Here is an 8,871-nt window from a genome sequence, read left to right as displayed (position 1 = left end):
GTTGCTGCACTTTGGGAGGTTCCCTCGATATCCGCTCTGCCTGTGATTACCCGAAGAATGCTGACTGGGACTCTGATAACTGTCAGTCTTCCGCTGCTGGGCCTGAGACTGAACTGAAGCTGATCCCCTACTGGAATCCCCATCCCATTTTCTCTTGCTGTCACTGGGAGTAGTAGGAGTAACTGAAGGAGTGACTGTAGCAGTAGCGTTGACACGCTTAGGCAGTTTATTCTGATCCACTGCCTGGTCGGTGATGCGATGAGCGAGACGCTGAATATCCTGGATGTTGTCGAGATTAGCCGAGGTAACATGGCTCTGGATCTCTGGCGCCAATCCCTTGAGATACATCTCAATGCGCTTGTATGGAGGGTCCACCATGGTTGGACATAGCACGGCCAGCTCATTCGACCGTTTAGTATACGCTTCGATCTCTGACCCAACCATTTTCAAATTATACAGCTCGTCTTCCAACTTGTGAATATCTTCACGTGTGCAATATTCCCTTTTTATAAGTTCCTTAAAATCGTTCCAGGGTGTGGCGTTAGCAGCTGCCAACCCTAAAATCTGAACTTGGGCGTTCCACCAAGTTAGTGCTATCCCTTCCAAGGTACCAGTTGCATACTTGACCTTGCGAGCCTCAGGGCACTCGCACATTTCGAATACTGACTCTAGCTTTTCAAACCAGTGGAGGAGTCCCACTGCCCCCTTTGTGCCGCTGAAGGTACTTGGACGACAGTCCATGAAGTTCTTAAATGTGCAGACAGGCTGCTGCGCGTGTTGACCTATTGTGTACGAATAGGACGAGATTAAGTACGAGAGTTAATGCAGGATTTAAGGATCCTAGTATGAATCTATACTGCAGGGTATACTACCTGCTTGAGCAGCCGCAAGTGCCGCAGCAACTTGAGCTTGAACGAGAGCCTCTAGCTGGGCTTGTGTCATGTTGATTCGTCCAGATATGATCTTCATAGTAAAAGTAACGTAAGTGAGAGTGGTTCGCGAGTAGGGCGATGACAGAAAAGCGTAAGCACATAGGTATTCTCATGCTATAGTATCATATGTATCTAAGCGTAATGCGAGCAAAGTTCTAAGCAATTCTAGCAAACAGGCAATAATCATAAACCTTATTACCTAGGATGTCGAGTCTTGCACGTGGAGCGAAGCGTCGTTGTGGATCGTTGAGAGCACTGTTCTGGTTATAGTCTGGTTTTAATAAAAACGTTTTCCCATATTAAAACCTAGTTCTCTATAACCAATAGCTCTGATACCAATCTGTCACACCCCCAAAATCCCACACGCGGAGTACCACCACTTGGGAGCGTGACATGACCAGGATCAAGCCACCAATCATATTGAACATGTAATTAAGTAATAAAAAGCAATACGAAAGGTGTTTATCAAAACCAACATAAGTAAGTGTAGCGGAAGCATTTATGTAAAACCCAACATAAGTATAATTGTTTGAAACGTAATAAGTGTTTATCAATCCGTTGCCCACAACGACCTGCTCCTCTTTGTGCAAGCTCCCATAAAGTACCTAAGGTCCTGCAAGGCATGCAGCAAATAATCAACAAACTAGTTGAGCGAGTTCACAGAAGGTAAATACGTATTAGTAAGTTCATGAGTATCAAGTGGCTCTACTGGCCAGTATAGTTTTCTATTGGTGGGGGCTTCCCATGTTATTAATCCACTAGACTATGCGTAACCATAAGTGTTCTTCACAACCGAGAACAGTAATACGTACAAGTTTACGCAGGATTTACGTAAGTATCCTTCTCAACCGAGGATAGGGTACGTGGGGGTTTACGTAGGTTTTACGTAAGTGCCTGACACAACCGAGGCAGTAGTGAATATCCGTCCACGCAGGTTTTACGTGAGTATCCTTCACAACCGAGGATAGCGAGTAGCATATGTGTACATAGGTTTTATGTACGTGTCCTGCACAACCGAGGACGATGGTATGGTAGTCTAGTAATGGTGTCCGAATGAATCTATTCAACCTTAATAATCCAACCCAATTCCCAACCCGGGAATCCCATGCCTTGGCTGTGTGAACTCACCTTGGTTTGCTCGGCAGATACACAAAGAGTACAGGTAAGCTAGTAAATGGTCAACCACGTCCTATCATGGTTATAATACAAGTCAGGTTTTGACTTAGATAGTATATGTTGGTTTCATACAAGTTAACATGTTACTGGCACGTATAATTCATGACAACACGTAGCAGACAAGTAATCCATTTAACTTGGATACTAACATCAGCCCAATAATAATCTGGCCCAATAAAAGTCCAATGGCATACATGGCTCAAATAAAATGCATACCAGTCCAATTAGCAGTCAATTGCATAAGTCCAAAAGGTTTGGCCCAGAATGATTGGGCCCGTGACAGTGTAGGCCCAAAACAGTGTATGTGCATAACTGGTCTCGAGTCGCAACCGGCGATCTCGAGTCGCAACAGGGGATTACGAGTCACAGCAGGACGAGTCGCAACAGGAGATTACGAGTCGCAATGGTGATCTCGGCTTGTCATGGTCTGGTTACGAGTCGCAACGGGACTCGCAACCGTGGTTTCGGTTCATGCTGTTGTGGTCTCGAGTCGGGATCATAAGGTCTCGACTCGCAATCTGTGTCGCAACCAAGTGTGTAACAATTTTCCTGATTTCAAGCAGATCGGTTACAACATTTATGCAAATCAATTATCACTATCAGTTTCCAAATTAACCACCGTCAATTAACAGTTTCTCTTTCAAGCAATTATCGATCAAACAGGATTTCTAGTACTAAATCCGTATGAACAACAACATGAACAACACTTAAACAATTCATCAAGAACCATACAACATTCATACCAATCATCTAGCCATTCTATCAACCGGTTTTTATATAACAAACATCCAAATCCTGTGAACTAGTACCCGATTATCTCATCATCAACAACCATAAAATTAATACATGAAAGCCGATTTACAAACACTATTAACTATAATCACAAGAGATCATGCGAACAAGGATTCTCGGTTGTTAACAACATCACATACAATACCGGTTTCATAATCAATCATGCTAATCACGAACCCTAGATCAAACATGCTAGGCTATATAATACGCATATCAAACATCATCAAACAATAATCATCATACTAACATAATCAACATACTAACCGGTTACAAGTAAAGGGATGTGATCCGAATGGGGAGTTGGTTCTTGTGCCGTCGGTCTCCACGCAACGAGAGAGAGAAAGGTTCTTGTGTGTGATGTGTGTTTTGTAAAAAGTGGGGAATAGTTACAACTCCATTAGTGTTATTTGGTTAGGGGAAGTGGGCCGAACCCACTTGGGCTTCCCTAGTGATCCGCAAGCAAGTGTAAAGCCCAAAGGCTTGTGTGGACGAGTGGTGTTGTGCAATCGGGCCATTAGCATACATACACACATAATGCACATTCATAACATAGCATTCATTAAATCCAACATATAATTCAGTTCTCGTAAGCACGTAACGTTACATCAAAGTAAGTCTAAAGTTCGAGTTGTCACATTAAAGGTTTGCGCTTATTTGCACTACCGAGCGTTATACTTTATTCGACCCGTTCAACATTGAAATAGTTGAACCTAACTAACAAAATTTCTGTTTTGCAAAATTTTATCGTCTTCTAGTCATAACTCTTAATCCGAGTCTTTTGACTTTTAATCCGCGTTCTCGTCTATTGGTTACGCATATATCTGAAAACCTACCTATCAATAGGGTATTTTACCGAAATTATTTTCATAGCAACCGTTCCGGCATGCATTAAGACTTCGTTTCTTGATTTTTTTTTGGTCGTATTAGCGAAATCCACCGCTCAACCAAGTCTTTTATTCTTTCATTCATCTCGTTTGACTTGTTCGTGTGAATTCCATCACTTATGACAGTCAACTTTGTCCTTCTGCCTTGACATTCTAAATTGTCTATTTATATATATTTTTTTTGTTTACTTTGATTCGAACACCATATTTCTTTTGTTAGTGACCCCTAGATCCATCTCTTTTATCAATATCTCGAAGGTTTATTTCTTAAGCCTTATTTGATAAAATCACTGCTATTGTTATACGGCTTTTGGGGTTTTACCCGCTTTTGTTCCAACACTTTTAATACGTTTATTTTACTAATCTTCTATACAATTACACCTATTAGTGTGATTATCGTTCTTCCTCATAAGGATTAATAACATGTTACTTGGATAATTACCCATACCCAAGTTCTAATTCCATATTTATTGATATTTCATTATTCATCGCAGCAAATAATATGTATTATCCATTTAGCTTCTTTCTCGAGGATATTTCTGTCTGAGTCTTAGTCTCTCATTTTTGACCTCAATCCATTGTTACAATAACAAAATCAATTCATTTCGTTTTATTATTCCATATCATTGTATGGAATTTATCCACATCGTTTATTGATATAAACGAAGTTTCTACATGTTTTATTTGGTTTGGCCAAGTCTATAACCAGTCCTTGTCATCTGTTACTATTGCAAATTTCTGGGTTCGGGTGTTATTACACTCCTTCCCAATACATTAGCTATTCACTTTATTAAGTTTCCGGGTTCGAGTGTACGCGCACTCCTTCCCATGGCAACATTTATCGTGATTACTTTTGCCTCGGTTTCACATGCTCACCATTGTTTATTTTCTTATGCATATATATTTCTTTTACATAATTCACCCGTTTCACTACTCATGTATGCCCCTATGCAACTATTGTTCACACTAGTATTGAATAAAATTTATGGTGAAATTAAATTTGTAATAAACATACCTGAAACAACATCAGGTTCAGCTTTAGCCTCTGCGGCTGTCATGTGGGAAGACCTTGCCTTCTCTTTCAGGGTATCAGATTTTGCGTCAACTATATCTTTGGTTCCAACCAATTCCGGGCATTCGGACCTTTTATGTCCCGGGTTATAACACTTATAACACACTAACACCTTCCCCGGGCAATTTGCAACCACATGTCCCACTTTTTTTACAAATGGGACATAGTTTATTTCTAAAGTAGCATTTGCCCCAGTGAGTTTTTCCACATATTTCACACTGAGATGATTCCCTTACTGTAACTCCTTTCCTAGAAGCTTTATTAGGCTTCGATTTCTTTACGGGACTTGGGTTCACATCCAACACTCTTCCGTCTTCTTTTTCTTGTGAGAGAGTGTCTTTTAATTCGGTCATCACATCCTCCACCATTAGCAGGATTGTAGTTTGTAGTCTCTCTACAAACTGTGGTAAAACTGGCTTCTACTGGCTTTCCGACTTCCTCGGAAGTTTTAGCTTCCATCTCTTCAGTTAGTTGAGATGCTGATTCGCCCCCGGTTACACCGGATATTTCTTTCATCTGTTCGGTGACAATCATCACCGTATCATCATTGCCTTCATCGGCCCTCTTGAATCTGAAAATGTTTTTGCTAATTATTAAACATTTCATTTTATATCATTTGCATCTTTCGTTTTGGTTTAGCCAAGTTCACAACTTGCTTAGACCATTCTTGTTTGGTGCACTTTCCGGGTTTGAGTGTATTACACACTCTTCCCATGCACATCCAATCGTATTTATTTTCTAATGTTTTAATGAAATCTACTAAAATAACTAATTCTTACCGGATGATTGATCAAGCTTGAACCGAACACACTTTGTTGACAACCTTGAGCTCTGATTACCACTTGTAACACCCATCCAAATTTCTTAAATATAATAACAGTTTAAAAACATTTTAAGTAAAAACATACTTAGATAGCATAGATTCCGTACATGGAATTCATAAGTAGCAAAAGTTTAGACAACTTGGTACTAAGTTAAAACGTTCGAAAACTAATTGTTAATTGTTTACATTCCCAAAATATAATCCATTAAGTGATAAACTGATGCGGAAGCTTGTAGGTAGTGTTCGGTTCCTCAAAAGTTAGCTCGATCATCTCCCGGTTAGTGCCAACATCACCTAAGGTTAAAAACCACAATAAACATTAGTTTTATTGAAGCTACAATGAGTATAACCAAGTTCTAAAGGTCAAACACACAAGAAAAATAAAAAAAAAATCGGACTGAAGGCGTCGCGTGACGCGAAGGGGCTTGGCGTCACGCCAAGCCCTGTTTTTCACAGAATGTTGTTTGTTGCTGGTGCTGTACATTCCCAGCTCCAAGTATTTTCATTCCAAACTTCAATTTGCCATAACTTTTGATCCGTAAGTCCGGTTTTAGTGATTCTTTTCCCTACAAGTCCGTATTTAAATTACCGACGTGTCTACTATGATCATTGTGTCAAAAATAGAGTGTACGGGCTGGAAGTCTATAAACACCTAATGTATTTATTTGACCCATATAGTTTTTGCACTAATTCAATCACTAACAATTTCTATGACCTCAACGCGCATTTACCCAACATCCGAGGCTTACGATCACCGGAGTTTCATTACCAAATCTATGGTTTCACGCTCTTGTGATTCATTATCACCAATTGCTATTCTAAACACACTTTTACTACATACTAATCAATTATTCGACCCGTTTGGCTCATTTATGGAATCCTCCATTTCTAATGACTACCAAACATTCTCAATTCAAGTTTTCGACTCGTTTAGCTATTAGTGATCTACATCACTTTTACTAACGCTATCATTTCTAATAAACACAATTTCAATACCCACAATTATTCAAATAACATAATGTAACGGGGTCACGGTTACATACTTGCATAATTCACCGTCATTGATTTCTAACCATAATTACCCATTCCCGGGCTTGTCCATCTTAGCGTATCACTTCCATTCCATGGTTTACGCTTTTATAATTCACAATTATCAAATGACATTCAAGTCACTTCTAAACTACCTTTTTAAATCCTTGTTTGACCCGTTTGGTTGTCTAATGGAATTCACCATCTTAGTGACAAACCAAACATACTTTAACAAATCTTTTGACACGTTTTGATTAACTAGTGAACTTCATCACTTCTACAATAGACTACAATCTTTCATATTGCTAATTTTAAGATATTAACTACAATAAAAATCAAAGTATAATGTAACGAAACCAAGGTTACGTACCTTCAAAGCACACCCTTCAAACACGCGTCACCACCGGCTTGTCCACTTGACGTTCCGGTTTCCTTTCCTATAGAGTTCAACCACAAACCGTTTAGAACTCTCTTTTTTTTTAACATATAACGCATTAGTTTGCCATAATTTACAATTACGCGTTTTAATTCCAATTTCAGTTTTAAGCCTTCTTTTAGGCATTTTTACAAACACCTTAAGGGCATGATTTCACACAACTCATAAACAAGTTCATAACTTGTCATTTAGCCAAGATTAACATCAATTAAGCAAATTCACATCAATTTTAACATCAATAATTCTGAATTCACTTCATAGAACTCAATTTACACTAGAATAACAATCATAATCCTAGTGTTTAACATGTTTCTACAAAACCCACTTAACACCTTCAATGGTGATTATGAATCTCACATGTAATGAGCAAAATTTCAATATGTAATTTACTAGGGTTTATTTCTAAACTCAACATCATTCCAAATTCATCCAAACAACATTCATGCAACATGAATTTCGAATTTTCTTGTGTTAAATCAGAAATTTAGATGGAAATTTTCTATGAAATTTACATACCTCATGACCCCTTTTCAGAGGAGATCACTATTTTATGCTTGGATTTTGATTTGGATCCGAATTTGGTCTTCAATTTGAGCAATTTAGATGAACTAGGGTTTGATGGGGGTTTCTTGGTCGCCCCCTGTGTTTTGTACGACCAACACACACACTTAAAGTGTGTGTTTGGTATTTTTATTTTGTTTTAATAATTAAAGTTTCACACTTGACAACTTTGGTCCCCCATCTATTATTAAGTTAGATTTTTTCCATGTTTTCAACCAAGTTTCTTGTTTTAACTAGACTTATGTCTAACTAGGTTATTTATTCCTAGTTAGTTTATTTTTGTTTATTTTATACTTTATAATTTCAATATAAAGTTTTATATTTTAGGGGTGTTACAAATACCTAATGGCTTCTCTAAACCCTCACCGCTGATCAGCAAAACTCTTCACAAATGGCCTTTCAATTTCACCGATTGATCGGTTTCAGATCTTCGATTTGAGATGCAGCATAATAGTATCTCACCACCTCCATTTGCTCTCATTCCACTTGCTTTCCATCACGATAATTTAACCCCTGAGGGTTTCGGTACCTCTAGGTTTTTCTTCTTAGGCTCGCTTTTCTTATCTCCCGGCGGACCTACCGGCGACGACTACGACGGTGACGGTGGTATGGATTTCACGTGTCAGCGGCATAAAAAACAATTATATAAAATGTTTTGTAAATTCACGTTTGTAAATTTGTAGTTTTTATTACGTTTGAAAAAATGCTTTTACATTCGTTGCCAAATGTAAAAAAATTGCGCATGGTGTCGAAAGTAAAAAATGTTTTTTTACATGCGGCAGAAAAATGTTTTTTACGCCCCTGAATGCCCGCTCGAGCTCCACTAAACGTCACTTTTGTGGAATGTAAATGCTATATTTTTGGAGTAAATGATATTTAATTTGTTTGTAGAATGATAATTTGTGATTTTTACATGTTTTGTGTGGTGTCCGTGCAGATCTCAGACGATGGAGGGGCAAACTATCATTTATAAGAAACGGAAAACGACAACTTCGCTTTTTTTATTTTAGTTTATTTTTACATTTTCTGGTGATTTTATTTGCAATGTAAGTATTTACCTCAGTTTTTAAATTTTTTTATTAAATAACAATCTTAATAATTAATGGGCAAACATTAATGAGACCAATCATTAATAGCCATAGTAAAAAGACCAATTGGCCCTTATG

At 38.3% G+C, this 8,871-nt stretch overlaps 1 long non-coding RNA gene across 1 annotated transcript; it reads right to left on the bottom strand.

The window, feature by feature from the left end:
• Positions 1–5,753: 5,753 nt before the first annotated feature.
• Positions 5,754–7,798, bottom strand: LOC118483356. Its single transcript, XR_004870514.1, has 3 exons — positions 7,661–7,798; positions 7,079–7,145; positions 5,754–5,973 (listed from the first exon to the last, which is right to left on the bottom strand). It is a non-coding gene; the product is annotated as an uncharacterized LOC118483356 (long non-coding RNA).
• Positions 7,799–8,871: the final 1,073 nt, after the last annotated feature.

The sequence above is a fragment of the Helianthus annuus genome, chromosome 10 (genome assembly GCF_002127325.2).
Source record: "Helianthus annuus cultivar XRQ/B chromosome 10, HanXRQr2.0-SUNRISE, whole genome shotgun sequence".
NCBI lineage: Eukaryota > Viridiplantae > Streptophyta > Magnoliopsida > Asterales > Asteraceae > Helianthus > Helianthus annuus.
This window is presented reverse-complemented; position numbering and strand designations above follow the sequence as displayed.